The following is a 15,898-nucleotide window of genomic DNA, read 5'->3' on the forward strand; positions in this document are numbered from 1 at the left end:
CACCAAATATAGTCTACATCAAGGATCACGAATATTCTATACGTAGGAGTTTGATGGTATCACCTAATTATGTTTCTTATCTTTTCCTCACTTATAACTTCTTCTCTCCTATTTTTATCTGCTGTGAAACTTCAAAATGTTTTCAAAACCATCTCCATAAAGTAATATAGTCATTCAGTACTGTAGGGGAAAAAAGTTTCATGTTTTATTTCTAGAATGTGATTTGCTGAGAAATCCTAACCTTGGCCATTTCTTTATATTTTGTTCATGGAGTTCAAGTAGAACAGAGAGAGGCAAGAGTGTTGACAAAATCACCTATAGTTAAAATGTAGGATTCTTCTACATATGGATTTATTCATTACTGGTCCTTAAAATTACTATTAAATATTGTTAAATTGAAAAAGTTCTAAGCATATAGTTTAAAAGCAAGTATCATGAATATTTAAAATGTATTTAAAAGTCATAGAACTGCCAAATTTTATCTGGGGAAAGAGGCATTGAGCTCATCATCTCACATGGGGCAGAAGCCCCTTGTACAGAGAACAGATCAAACATGTGTTTGAAAGACCTGAGGTCTATAAAGGCAGCTCATTCCAGTTGGGTGACAGCTAATTATATAAAGGTCTCCACAGAATGAACCAGAAGCTGTTTCTTTATAGTTTTACTTGTTGATTCTGGTGGACTCTTTAAATGATATGAAGCAAAGCTGTTTGCCATCCTTTTCTTCTTTCCCCACACGATGTTCAAAATAAAAACACTTAAATCTTTTTTTTTTTTTGGTACGGCTTATAGATACCTAACCATTTTAGTTCTTGAGTTGCTCTTTGGTGTGTCAATATTCTTAAATAAAATACTCTTAATTAAATATTTTGTGGCAGTTTCCAGGTGTTCGTAACAATCTAATATGGGATGTTCCCCTTGGGAAAACTAATTATTTCCACACTAAGTGGTAGAGTAATAGCATATCAGAATTCTATTGGTGTAGTCTGCTTCATAGCTATGATGTATATTTTCTCTAAAACCACACTCTTCTCATGTTAAAAAATATATACTCTCTGTAACCAATCAATTCCACTTCTAAGAACGTAACAAAGGAAATAATCTGAAATGTCAAATTAAAATATTATGCACAAAAATGAAATTTTAATATTAAGCACAAAAATATATGGATATAAAGTATTTAATTGTCCAATGATAGAAAATATTGAATGAATCCATTCAGCTAATGGAAATCCATTCTATGGATATTATGTGGCCAAAAGAATTATTATGGAACATGAACATTATAATCATATGATAATAAAAAACAATAGAAGAATATGTATGATAAGTATAGAAATATATATATTATATACATAGAGAGAGAGCGAGAGAGCGCATACAAACACTATTCATTCCAAAGATACTGAAAATAAAAACCAAAATTATAGTTATTTTTGTATGTTATACTATTTCATTTTTTTCTTCCCTATATTTTTATACATTTTCCCAACTTCTATAATTAGCAAATATTACTTAGAAAAATGAAAGATTTCCAATAAACTTTTATTTTTAACTATTGGACATTCCTATATGGAACACAATTTTTTTCAGATGTTTTTATGAACAAATTGTTATTCTCCTTATGTCACACCAGTAGAAAGTTTTTGGCTTCATCACTGAATCTTTGAGGTTAACAAACTGGAGGACAAGGCAGCCATACCACTTGCCCTAGGCAGAGTCTTGTCATGATGGCAAATGGATCTAGCTGGGCTTGCAAAGTATCTCTGAAAACTCATGTGTTCTGCCACTTTATTTCTTTATGGAGAAAAGGAGGAGGTGAGAGAGTGATTGAGAGAGAGAGAGAGAAACTGGATGGGGAAAGGCATGAGGCAGAGTGTGTGGTAAAAAGGACAAAGAGAAAGCTGATTGCAACAGCTGCTCTGCTTATCTGAAAGTTTTAACTTGACTCTTGTTCACATCCCAGGTGACCAGCTAATAAAAATAATTTAAGCTTTAACAAAACAAGGGTAATTTATAATGTGAAAACTGTAGTCTGGCACTTGTATCAGCACCAGAAACAAGGTTTCTGAAAGTTCCTTAGGGGGCTGGAACTAGCAGCGACATACAATTTAATAATAGCCTTCTTTCCACTCGACCACCCCATCTCAGCCCCCCCACTCCCTGCTGCCAACGCTACCTCAGCATCGAATCCTTGAATCAAACATATAAAATTCTGTCTCACTGTAAGATTCTCCATATTGTTTTTAAAGCAACCCCCAATCATATTGTTTTTCCTCTTTACATGAAAATATTTTTAAAATTCAGCCCTTAATATTAATTGTTTTCAGTAAAATTATCGCCACTGCAAATCTAACGTTAATCAAGAGACCCAGAGTTTAAGCAGAAGTAATTCAATTTTTGAACTAGAATATTTATTGTATACTTCAAAATTCTACTTTTCTTGGAATCAGGGCCTCTTGAAAAGAAAATGTCTTACAAAAAAGACAGATTTTAATATTTTTCATCCTCACTGAGTTAGAGCAGAAATTAATTTGCTAAATGGAAAACTATTGTCATATAACATATTGCATAAATGAACATACACTTGGAAATTAATCAAAACAAGCACAACATCAGCATCATAGCAGTGTCATGCTTAAAATGAACTTACATTTTTCTTCTGCCTTGAGGATACACAGATTGTTTTGTTCTAATGGCTTCCAGCCATCTCTATTATACAGCGTAAAGGCTCAAAGGGAAAAGCAGATTTTAGTCCTCAGAATAACAACTATAAGGAAGGATTTTAAAAGTGCTGATGAAGCAAATGTTGTTGAGTTAGTCTGTCTACTTCACAGTTGGGTTTAAGTCATTGTGGGACAAATATTTAACCATTGGTGTGATTGTCTGGACATTATCTAAAACCTAGATGAATCCTGGGCATTTCTGAGGATGCATTTTAAATGACAGGCATAGTTTGCTTAAAGGAAGTCCTTGGTAGAGTTACTAAGAGAGAAGTTAACTCTAGTATTAGAAGTCAATAAGTTCAACCAATCATTAAAAACTCAGAATCAAATAAGTTCTAGGAGGCATATGGACTTTCACTGGTAGGCAACTTGTCTTTCTCTGCAAACTCAGCTGCTGAATTCAGAGTGAGAAACAGAGGATCAAGCATGCTTCTGTCACATAGCTACTGTGTCACCTTCATTAAATCATTTAACTTTCTGACCCTAAGTTTCCTCATTACTGAAATGGAAGTCATAATAATAATTGTCCTGTCTAATTCATAGGACTGTTCTCAATATCAAATGAGGTAGTGAATGTAAAAGTATTTCATAGCTGCAAAAAATGGGGAAAATTTTATTCACTATATTATGGATGAATTCATGTGCATTTGTGCATAACTTTTTATGGATATTTGATAAGGAACAAGAAGGTTATAATTCTGATTTGGAGTTGGAACACTTGTATTCAGATCCAGGCATTGACAATAACTGGTTCTGTTACAAAGAACAAGTTAGTGAATTTAAGCCTCCATTTTTATAGACCTAACATGAGTTAACAATAATACTTGCCTATTATATAATCTGAAGATCAAATGACACAATATAAATAAAAACATTGTCTAACATTACTGTTATCATTGTCATTATCTTTCAAAAATTCTCTTTTGATGATCAAAGACTAAGATAATTTCTACCCAACATGGACCTCAGTTGGCTTCCCTTCCCTCCCCTCTTTGTTGAAATTCCATCTCCAATGCAAATTATTTCTTTTTGGAAACTGTAAATCTTCTACCCAGAACTTTGTGTTTTGTTTAATTCTTTTCTTTATACATGGTGGCAGAATAATTTTTAGATGATTTACCAAATCCTTAAGGATAATTTAAGAAAACACAATAACTGGCAAAATTATTATATTAATGGCAGAGCAGAAGAATCTATGGGAACAGTGTGTGTTTCTGGGATGCCATCCCTCAAACAGCTTGATGCAAGAGCCCCAGCGCAGGGGCAAAGGAGTGAGGTCAGATGAGTTCTAGCTTGGATTTGACAACAGTTCACTGGGACTTCTTTTTTTTTTTTTTTTTTTTGTAAACTGAGAGAATTAGAGTGAATAGTACATAGGACCTTCCTGCTTTGACATTTTCTTCAACCCTTAAAGTCTAAGCAGTTTGCGGATACTTAAGGATAAAAGGGCTCTGACCATTCTAACTGATCAATGTAGTTCAACTAAAAGGCAGAGCTATTTGACTGGGAGCTAAAAGGGTTGCAGCTGCTGTTTGACAATGTTTTAGTTTTGACTCGGAGAATTTACTTTTCAAAACTGCTTGAAAATTTATAGCGATCTACTTAATAATATCCTCACGGTAAGAAAAAAACTCATGTGCATTCCAAAGAAGCTCTACTTAGTTCTAGAAAGAAACTTAAGTTCTGGGAGATTCAATAACAGTGAATCAGTGAAGATAAAATAGGGGTTTTCAACTTAACATCTTTTGAAATGGGAAAGTTCTATTTTATAGTGTTTGTCTACTGTAAATTATTTCAAATCTTTGAGAGCAAAACACATGTGCAAATATAGCTAAAATTAGTGATTACTTATTTTAGTGATTATGTACTTAATGCAATTGCAGATATGCAAGGGTTAAGTTCAGCAAAGAGCTTCTATTTCTTCTTGATATTATACAAAGGACATTGTTGGATATTTTTCATCTTAGTACCCCAAATCTTAAGTCACATGAATATGTTAGAAACATTTAAAAATATAATCCAAGTGAAAATTCTGTAATATGAACATTTCTGTATTTTACAATTTTAAATCCCTTCAAATATAGTTTATATTTAAATTTAAACTTTAATTTGGTATATTTTAACTTATTTGATTTATCCCAAAAAGCTAAAACTTAGATAGTTAATGATATTGATTTTTAGGGATAAAATTATGAGCTGAGCTGTAATTTTCCAAAAAAATTTAACATAAATTACATCAGTGTTTTAATCCGTAATATGAAATAGTTGATAATCATATATGGAGTGTCTTGGCCATTCAATATGCAACATTAAAATTCCCAGAGCCTTTACTTAAATTTGGATCATCTAATATGCAATAATATGCTATTATTTCACTTTTTGCCTAGCTTACAGGAAAAGACAATGATGTCCTTAGTTGCTTAACTTAGATAAACATTTCAAATTTCAGAGCCACATATTGACTGCAAATAATATATGAGACCAAAAATTTGAAATAAAGATAAATCTTCTGAGTTAAATTTATGTATTCAATTTCAAATGCTTGATTTTGGGAAAATATGTGTCATGTTATAAACAAGCACTGAATGAATATACAGTAAACTACACTCTTTCAACATTTGCATCCTCTTATTAGGTACTATATCTAGGATAAAACTATGCTTGGGGTATGGCTTAGAATATAGAGATTAATCGCCATGTAAGTGTATCTTACCTATAAGTAATATTTGTTAGTGTCTAAACATGTTCTACATTTTTCAAAAATCTGATAATCTTAAATTCTAATAGGACAACTGGAAAAATATAACTTTCAGTGCTTAAAATTGTTTTATTCTCTTCAAGATATTTTTCTCAATTACCATATAAAAAGAAGAGTAATGCTAACTACTTAATCTATTAGTGTTGTTTTTTCTGTTCTACTGGTTTCTACTTTCCTTCAGCCTTACTGTCCAGGAAAAAAGTAAGGCATGGAGCTAGGGAAAGGCTCCCAAAGAAGCTTGGATAGTGAGTTTTCCCCACCAAATAACAAACCTTCAAACATTACAATAATCATAATAATAACGATAACCCATTAACCACTGTTCAGAGAAGTTTGTGGAAAATAACAAAATGGAAAAGTTGCCTTAGGTTGGGTTCCTCATAAATACTAAAAAAAGGTATTGAAACTCTATGAATTTATAGTTATTTTTTGCTCAGTATCTCCCTGAAATGAATTACATGTACGTACATATACAGGCAAATACTTTGACAACTGAGACATAGAAAATTAAAGGATAAAACCTTTAATTCAGAATGTGTGGCCATTGGCTATATTATTGAGATATAACAGTGGTATTGCTGTCCAAGATTTAAAATTTTCATTCTATTGTATTTCATGATAAGCAAAGTTTTTGGCTGTAAGCAGAACCAATCAAATCTAGGCACTGATCTCCTTCCAAGATGTTTTTTTACAAAAGGAAAGAGAAGTGTTTTTGATAAATGCCCCTCATGCTTCACAAGCCTTAACTGGAGAAGAGCAAATAGAAACAGCGTTTTACCTCAATGCTATACATAATCTATTTAATTCAAGACCTACACAGTAATTTCAAATCTTTGCCTTTTTAGAAGTCTTAAGCTGTAACATGGTAACATGGTATAGCAAATTGTTGTTCAGGTATTATGGGGAATGAATATACAATAAATTATATACTGTTCCCTTTGGCACTCCCAACTTCTTGATAATTAAGATATAAGGAAACACATGTCTTGGGCATGATCACTGGAAATCAAGTTCTTAAGTCCTTTTTGAAAACTGATGAGTCATTATGTAGAATTGTCTCAGTGGGATAAGGGGCTTTTTACCATGATCTTCTTCAGATTACTTAAAGGTACCATTTCTTAAAAATATAACACTACATGTTTTAGGAATTTTATACTAGGCTTAATACAATACAAGGATTAATACATACAATGCAAGGATTAATAATTACTAATTATTGTATTATTAATTAATTAATAATACAATACAAGGATTAATCAGATAAACTCTTTAGGATGTTTAAAATCATTGTGAATAAGATAAAATTCATTTGAGTTGCAAAATATTCTCTTTTAATTCTGACTGAACAGGGTTCATACATTAATTATTACTCATTTGATTTAACTAGCTTATTACATGCTTTAGTTACATTATAGTCCATTCTACTTGTATTTACATTTGACCCCTTTGTGTCTATTCAGTTCAGGATTAGATATGATAGTGGTCTTTTTATTAATTTAATTTTGCCTCAAGTGATTTGTCTAGCAATTGATGGTTACCAAATACTCCTGTCCTCTGGCCAGAGACTGGGTCTTGGATAGGCAAGCCTGACTTTGGGCTAATGTTACTGGGAAAGAGGCCTGCTCAGATCTTTGAAATGAAGCCATATTCTCTCTGTTTTTTCTCTCTTCTCTCTCTGTCCCTCTCCCTTTTTCTTTTTTTCCCTTGCTAAATGTGATACATCTAAAAAGACACATTCCCCAGTGCCTGTGGGCCACCATATTATTATGTCAAGGGAAGTAAAATTTACACCTAGGAAGTAAGTTATGATTTTGTTGAGAATAAAAGACATATAAAACAAATGATTAATACAACACTATAAGAAATAAAAGAAGGAAAATATAAGCACATTTGTTATTGTTTATGTCAGGATTTACTTAGATGAAGACTTGAATTGTTTCCTACAAAATACATGTAATTTGAATAATGGATAAAAAGAGAGCTAAAGCAATCCTAGGAAAGTGGGGTAGGAAAATGGGATGCAGACTACAGGATCAAATGAGGAGAGTGAGGAAACCGGCTTGGTTCAAGCTATATCTTTGTGTTGAAGTGTTTAGATTGACAGGGAGAGAGTGCCTTCTGAATTCCTGACTTTACACTTAGTGAATATTAACTCAGCTGCTAGTGCCCCTGTTGTTGGCAACTGGTGGTGAGTGGGTGGAGAATATGTCAGCTATGCTTCTGTGTCACTTCTTTGGAGAAACTGTCCCTCTTTCAGATGGTAGAATCCTGGTAGGACTGTAATCATTAAAACCTGCCGACAGCCATAGGAACGAGTTTATCACTGAAGCTGGACCAATTATTGTTCTGAATTATTTTGGACACAACCATAGTTCCAATGATAGCATGTATCTCAATCAGAGAAAGGTAAAGTATTTTTCAGGGACTGATACATAGACATTGGAAGAAAGAACCACTCTTCCCAGAAAGATAAAGGTCTGGTTCTGCCAGGGTCCATTTTGCTTACCATATGGAGAAAGTTAGCCCACAGAGTGAAGCCAGGCAAAGCAGCAAAGCAGGGAGATGGAGAAAGTGAGATAACCCTACTGCCCACATTTGAGCTTCTAGTTCCAATTGTGCCTGCAGGCAATAAGTTCTACTGTGATTTCCTAGTTACATGAAGCAATACATTCCCTTTCAATTTAAGCCAATTTGGCTTGGGAGTCTGTCACTTAAACAATAAACAGAATCTTAATTAGTACAATGATTCAACCATTGGGGAGATGATTGAAATATTAACAGAAGCACAAACACTGATCATCACCAGACAGTACTTTTATTTTTAATCATATATTATTAATATTTCACAAATAAGAATATGAGGTTAAGGGGGCTTGGTGGCCAAGAACTGGCTTAAGGTAATCAATTGCATGTCACTTGGAATGGCTTTGATATAATGGAGTAAAAATTAAGGAATCAAACACCAGTATAGCAGGAGCTCTCCATTTTGCTAATCTAATAAATAAATACAAGACAAAGTGGCCATGTTACATTACTGTCTTCAGTCTCACATTGTCACTTAAGAGACTACTTTTTAATAAAGTTTTAGGTTTTAGGAAATGAAAATATGACTTTTTAAAAAATAAAGAATAAAGATATGCTGGAAACAAAGAAATTAACATCCGGGTTGTTATATAAGTCAAATTCTGCCTTCTCACCTCTTGGCTCTGTATGTATATATCAATACACCAGATAATTTCAGCGAGTCCACTGGGTGGGTGAAAAACATCAGCTAAAAATAGTCTGGCTATCTGGCACCAAATAAACAAAATGACTGTTGATGGGACAAAGTTTTCCCTTTTCAGTAAGTAGTTGTGTCATTACCCTAACAGCTAAATAAAAGATGGGGCAATTTCTAATGACAAGAACATATAAAACCTCACACTGAAAGGTTCGATTTCTTAGCAAGGAAGTTTTGACTCCAAGAGAATTTGGCTTCAGGTGTGTTGTGTATAATGTATATGTGCTTTTGAGAACAAATTTCAAACTCTGTACTTTTTACTGGTGTGTAAACCTGTACTAAATAACTCAAGAAACATTTAAATCCAAGCTGAAAAAACCCTCCTCATTGCTAGTATACAATTAAAATACCCAGTCCCAACGTTGTTGTAATCACAATGCAATTTGAAACCAAGTGTGAAAAGATCTACTTTGGGGGATGGGAGTTTGAGAGCTGCCAGGGGACTTGCTCCTTTGGCAGTGATTAACAGTTTGGTAATGAGGGTCTGTTGTGTGGGGTTGAGAATCCAAACACTGTGTCAAATGGTTAGCTGCTCTTTTAGTGACCCCAAAGTCCACAGCAGCCCTAGAGCTGAGAGAGAGGGAAGGAGAAAGAGAGTGAGAGAAGCTGGAATAGCGTGACAAAGGATTCCTCCAAATTCTTACCTCTACACAAAGACACAAGATTGTTTTCTGTTCTGGTGAGCACACCAATCCCACACCTTCTGCCTCCAAAAAAAGAAGCACTGGTAGCATCATCTGATAGTAATAACAAAATAACCCAAACAAACAAAAACAGAAGATACTTAGGACAACAGGTTCAGGAGTTGAATCTATTAACAAAATGACTTTTTTAACTAAAAAAAATGCAACTTGAAAAAGAAATAACGTTTAAATGTGGTTTTCAAAATAGCTTAACAATAGATTCAACTATTACAGAAACTTTCTCATTTACCTGTCAGTTTTATGCCTTAAAAAGTTATCTCTTAACTCAACTTTGTATAAGATAAAGAAAGTGAAAAAAACCTAACTTCTCAGGAAAATCTGAGGTGGAAGAAAAGCTAACTGCGAACTTCAGTGTCTTTATATTGATTGGCTTGAGGTCAATCTGTTATGAGATGTCTTAGATATTGTATCCATAATATCTGTGTTTTTTTCCCTAGCTATACAACTAGAGCTGTGTTGTTCATAGAAAGACAGAAATACCTGGGTGTGAATTCCTGGTCTATTAATTAGTGTGACCTGGGGGAACTTATTTGATTTTGGTTTCCAATAATAATACTATAATAATACCTTCCTCTTAAAGTTATTACAAAGAATGAATGAGATAATATAGTGCCTGATACATAAAAATATCATGATTAGATATCAAGACCATTTCTTCTCCCTTTTGTCCTATTCAACTTAGGATAGCTTTATGATTATTATTAATTTGGTTAATTTTGAAGTAAAGTGAACATTTTTCAAAATGTATTATCTTTTAGTATGAAGTTACACAGTTTATTTACAACTGTACTTCGATGTATTTCAAATTTTAATGAAACAAGGAACGCATAAGAATTTCAGCCTCAGAAACAAAAAAAAAAGGAAAAAATAATTTATGGGGTAAATATATCAATCATCAAGGTTCTTCTGGTAAAACATGTCTGTAAACAAAATTTAGTATAAATTTTAACTGAACATAAAATGTGAATGAAGAAAGTACAAGACTCACATGGATGTGTAAGCCCCAGAAAATGTCCAAAGTGAATTTTGGCTAAAATCATCTGGACAGTTGCCTGGGTAGTACAAAGCCAAAGCAAAGAGAAGCTGGTCCAAAGGAAGCCTAAGTACATAAACATGAAACTACTGAACTCTGAGGAAATTAGTGAACAAGTTAAATCCTGATCCAGGAGCTCTCTGGTCATTTTTTATCAGGGGATGGATATTCTACTCGAAGCAGGCATCTGGTCTTCATGTTTTGCAGAAAGGTCTAAAGCTGGTGGGGCATGCTGATAGTGGGGGAGGCTAGGCATCTGTGCAGGCAGAGAATATAGGAGAAATTTCTGTAGCTTCTCAATTTTGTTGTGAACCTAAAACTGCTCTAAAAAACAAAGTATGAATATTAACAAAAGAAAACTCTAAGAGTATGAAGAAGGTAAGACAAGCGTGGGCATATCCAAACACTGGTTCCCTTTCCTTCCTTAAAACTGTTCATTTATGAATTAATTAAACCTTATTATATTTTATAGAAGTAAGACATTTCCTAAGGTGGAATAAATAGGCATCACCTTGAAAAGGAAGTTTAAATTTATTTTTGTAGTAAAAAGATTTTTTAATTTGCTCTCTAACTTGAGGTTTTTAATATCGAGCCCATAGACCCATTGGTCTGGACATGGAACTCAGGATATCTATGATGGGAAGAAAACTTTCATTTCTGTTTTTCCTATCCCCTTGAATTGTTAATGTGGTGTATCATAGCTATCTTTATAGCATATTATAGTTGTTGCAGATATGTTGAAATACCACTTGTGGTCAGTCATTGTTACTTTGAAATTATGGTATTTATTACACTGCCAGTGGGGTCCACAGCAAAAATAAGGATAAAGACCCCTGCAGTAAACCCATATATTTACATATCTTTCAATTCATGAAATATGTGTAAACTTGGTGGATGTATTGGGTTACTAAAGAAAGGGTGTTTCTCTGTCCCTTCCCCCAACATATTCTAACCTAAACATTTACCAACTCATTCATATTGTCCTCTATAAAACAATACATTTCAATAATGAAGATCATGAGGCTAGGGACTGCTTCTTCTCTTAAAGCCCTAAAAGTGCCTTGAATAGTCGTAGCATAGAGTTTGATTATGGAGTAATGGCAACAGTCCCCCTAGGCAAATCTGCAGATTGATTCTGTTCCTTTAAAACCCTTTCTTCCCATACAGTATGCTCCAGATTGCCAATCAAAATTTGGAAAAGAAGAATACAGAAATTTAGGTAATTATTTTAAATCTCAGTTGTTTTCATGATATATAAGAGAGCAAGATAAATGAGAAACTTTGTCTTAGGCTAATTTTGTCAAGTGGATAAAAGTGCATAAATGAGATTATCCTGGAGAGAATACACACTGAACAAGGTGTTAACCCCTAAAAATTAAAGAAATTCTGTCACATTGAAGAAAAACTATCCCCCCATTATTCACTAAATACTGAGTTGAATGTGTCATAACTTTAATCATGAAAATGGTGTAGTTAGGGTTGATGTTTATAGTGTCAATAAATATATTTTCAAATCCAACCACTAACTACTTATGAGCTCAAATACCCCGAAAATGTCCCATGCCTGTAACATTGCAGGCAATTGAAGTATTTTCAGAAATTTAGCATTGGAAAGAAACATCATTTTCAGCAGATGAATTCTTGATAGGGCTTCCATTTTGTTAAGAGGGTTGTTTGCTGTGGAATGAAAAGTACTGACCTCTGACTGAGAATCTCAGGATTGACTTTGTTTCCAAACAAGTGGCAAGTCACTGAACCTCTCATGTGTAATGAGGAGATGGGTCCCGTCAAGGTCTATTAAAACTCCAAAACTACATTGTTTCTATGACATCCAAAATAGAGGTACCCAAAAATCTTTGTTAGAAACCTCCATTCCCATGACGTATTTTCACTGAAAAAATCAAAAACAGCTAAGAAATTTATTTTTCAATATTATATAGGATACTCAATCTTACTCAATGTCTTATAACCATTTCCTTACATTTTGGGGGTAAAATTCCATTTAGAGGTAAGTGTTTCTTCATAAAAGGGCTGACAGGCAGTGTGGTAAAACTAATGTTGTTGCTAGTCCTTCTCTGGACACCAGTTTAGCTACACTTTTTTTTTCTATGAGGACCCTTGAGATTGACCCTGGAAGCATTTTCATTTCTTCAATTAAATGTAGAAAAGAAAGTGTGGCAGAAAACAGGGTTAGAATTTGTGTTTCTGTTTCAACCCACCTAATAAAATAAGCTTGTATAAACAATTTTTCACTATTTGTTCTGAGGCAGCTCTCTGGAAAACAGATACGTATAATCAGTTGGCTAGTTCTAGGAATAAATGGGGCTAAAAATCAAGTCAGTTGAGTGAGTTTACATCACTGAATTACTATGATGCAGCCTTTCAGTTACTGACTTGTCTGAGTTCCTAACCCCCAAAATATCAAGTAATACAAATTCTATAAATTGAATAAATGCCATAGCCTTTTGCTTCTGCTTAGGATATCACTGAGGATATCACATCCATGAAAAAAACAAGGAAACGTAAAAATTTGGTTATGATGAAGAATATTCATGAGGAGCAATGTACTGGGCTGAGTTTTCAAACACACACTTTTGTTACATGGGGATGCCAATGCCTTGAAAAATAAGTCAAGTATCATCATGCAGTTAGAGTAGTATGAAATATCATGCCCTTAATAACTTCCTCATATTTTAAATGATATAACAGCTCATTGATTCTTTTATTCATGAGAGCTCGTCATGGACTCTAGGCACTGAACAAGATAGACAAAATCTCTGCCCTCACAGACCTTACATTATAGTAGAAAATTACAGACATAAATTAATAAATATTCAATATAATTACACATAATAAGTAAAAGGAAAAAGGAAAGCATCCCAGGAGGGTAAAGATTGAGCATATGTGCAAAGGAGTGGAAGGAGAAGTGGACCAAGATGATGGAAGAGGGAACATTTCAACACTTGAGCAGAGAGATGAACAAAATGAGAAAGGGAACCATGGGGAAATCAGGGAGTGAGAGAAGAGGAATTCCAGTGAAAGACAGGAGAACATGCAAATGTCCTGAGGTCTGTTCAAGGAAAGGTCAAAGTGTCTAGACAAAGAACAGGCTGAGTGAGTGGGATAGGAGATAAGCCCGAGGAAAAGAAGGGATGGGCCACTGATGGTCTTTTAGGCCATCTTAAGGTGTTCGGTTTTTTTCTAAATGTGATGAAAAATCAATAGAGGGTTTTGAAGAGGGGGGTTAACCTTGTCATATTCACGCTTTAAAAAGAACATTCTGACTGTTAGCTTTGAAATATAGCCTCCTTATGTAGTTTATACTTTCTAAAAGAACTTGTACATCTAAAATTTATACTATCTTTAGAAAAACCAATATAATGCTCCCAGCACCATTGTTTTATTTCATTGGTATCAACTATGGAAATATTTCATAACTGTAAACAAAGATGTAGGGTAAACTAATGGATTGAGACATTGGTAACACTTTAATTCCATTATTCAATGCTCATCTCTTCTGTTTTTTTCTTTAAGCTCTATGCTGGTTTCATGAAATAGTGACATAATGTATTACTCCTCTAGAATACAAATGGTAGGAAAATATTGGTTGTAATTATCAATATTATGAAAGTTTTAGTTGAAAAATGGCTTTACAAGTATTGTAAAAATTCTAAAATTTGCCTAGCTTTAATAGTCTTGGAAATGTCATTATGTAGACTTAGGGAATGAATGAAGTTAGGGCATCAAATTGTAAAAAAGGACCTCTGATTTTACTAGCTTATCCAATCTCTTCTGACCACCCAGTATGTGCCAAACATGGAGCTGAACTTTGGAGGTTGAAATCAATTAAAATACCGCTCTTTGCTTTAAGGTATTTGTGGTCTATGAACACAATTGTAGTGAGTGAAATTGAATTTCAACCTGAGAAAATAGGATAAGTAAACGTTTCATAAAAATGTGTGCAAAACAATAAACTCCCCTTCTTTGTCTTGTCTCCAGTAATTTAAATCTTTTTGCCTAACAGAACAGAAGAGAGAGTTGTTCTAATCTGGCCATGTAACAGGAAGCTGTGATGAGGAGGGGTAGCAAAAGGATGTGAAAGATGTGACAGAGAAGCTCTCAGGTTTGCATATAGGACAACACATCACTTAGATCCTCGATGAGTCAGTGTGATGTCATGGAAACACAATTTTCAGATCCAGACATACTGCTCTCTCTCTATGAGACATTTGAATTGGGGCAGATTTGAGGCCATTTGAGGAAAGTAACGATAACAATAAATTCCTTTCTAGGTTGTTATGATGTGCAAGTAAATTAACATAGTTCAAGTGCCTAACACTGCATTGCCCCACAGTTGGTTAGCTTCCCTTCCATCTGAACAGCAAGAGTAAACTTCCTTCTGTGGCACCAAACTAGCTGAGCAGTGGACAGCTCTATAGATATTCTCACACTCACAAAATTGCAATGAATGCTAGATCTTGGTTATACGATTCACCCACCCCATACAAGTGTTGGGGAGATTAATTAATTAATGCTTGTAAGGCACTTTATGTTTCATAGGTCAAAGGCATTTGTGAATGCAAAGTTCCCTTATTAAATGTAACCACCTGCAGGTTCCACTGCTTTCCCTCAGAAACACTGTGTGGGTCAAGAGATGCCTTTTCGCAAAGTAGATTTTCTCATCGTTTCCTTCTGTCACCTCTGGAAGAAAAATGTGGTATTTCAATGGGAAATACTACCACATTGCTTGTTCTTGAGGGATTTACAGGAGAAATACCACAAAAATGCTTTTCTTTGAGAGTATTCAGACTGAAATTCTTATAGATTGAGTAGATATCAACACAGCTCGTATGGGTAGTATATAGTCAGGTTTTGTTGTCATTGCTCTAGAAATGGTGCCATGTGGAAATCCAAGGAATTCCTTTATTTGGTGGAGGATAGAGGGTGAAGAGTTAGCTAATATGAAAAGCAAATTCCTCTAAAAAGTTCTGGAAAAAAGCAAAATAGAACTCCCACTTAACAAGGTGAAAAAAATCACTCAAAAGAGCAAACAAAGCAATATCACTTTAATAATTAATACATAAGCATAAATTTCCCAGAGGAGATTTATTTACTTTTTGAATGCTGATGGTGGCAACAGATTTTATATCTTCCTTCTACAAGTCCTCTTTTCAATAAAGGATGATATTACCACCTTGGTAATTTGACAAGAAAATAGCTATTTTCCCCCTACCCTCCCTGTGAATTAAAAAAAAATGCTTTATTAATTTGAGCATAGGTAATGGGTAACTGTTGAACTAACCAGCATCATTTAGAGTAACACTAACCCTAAAATAATGGACTCCATCAGTCTGGTTGAGCATCTAGTACATGTCGTCCACTGAGCTTGGCAGTGCA

This window comes from Mesoplodon densirostris, chromosome 12, assembly GCF_025265405.1.
Source record: "Mesoplodon densirostris isolate mMesDen1 chromosome 12, mMesDen1 primary haplotype, whole genome shotgun sequence".
In the NCBI taxonomy this organism is placed as follows: domain Eukaryota; kingdom Metazoa; phylum Chordata; class Mammalia; order Artiodactyla; family Ziphiidae; genus Mesoplodon; species Mesoplodon densirostris.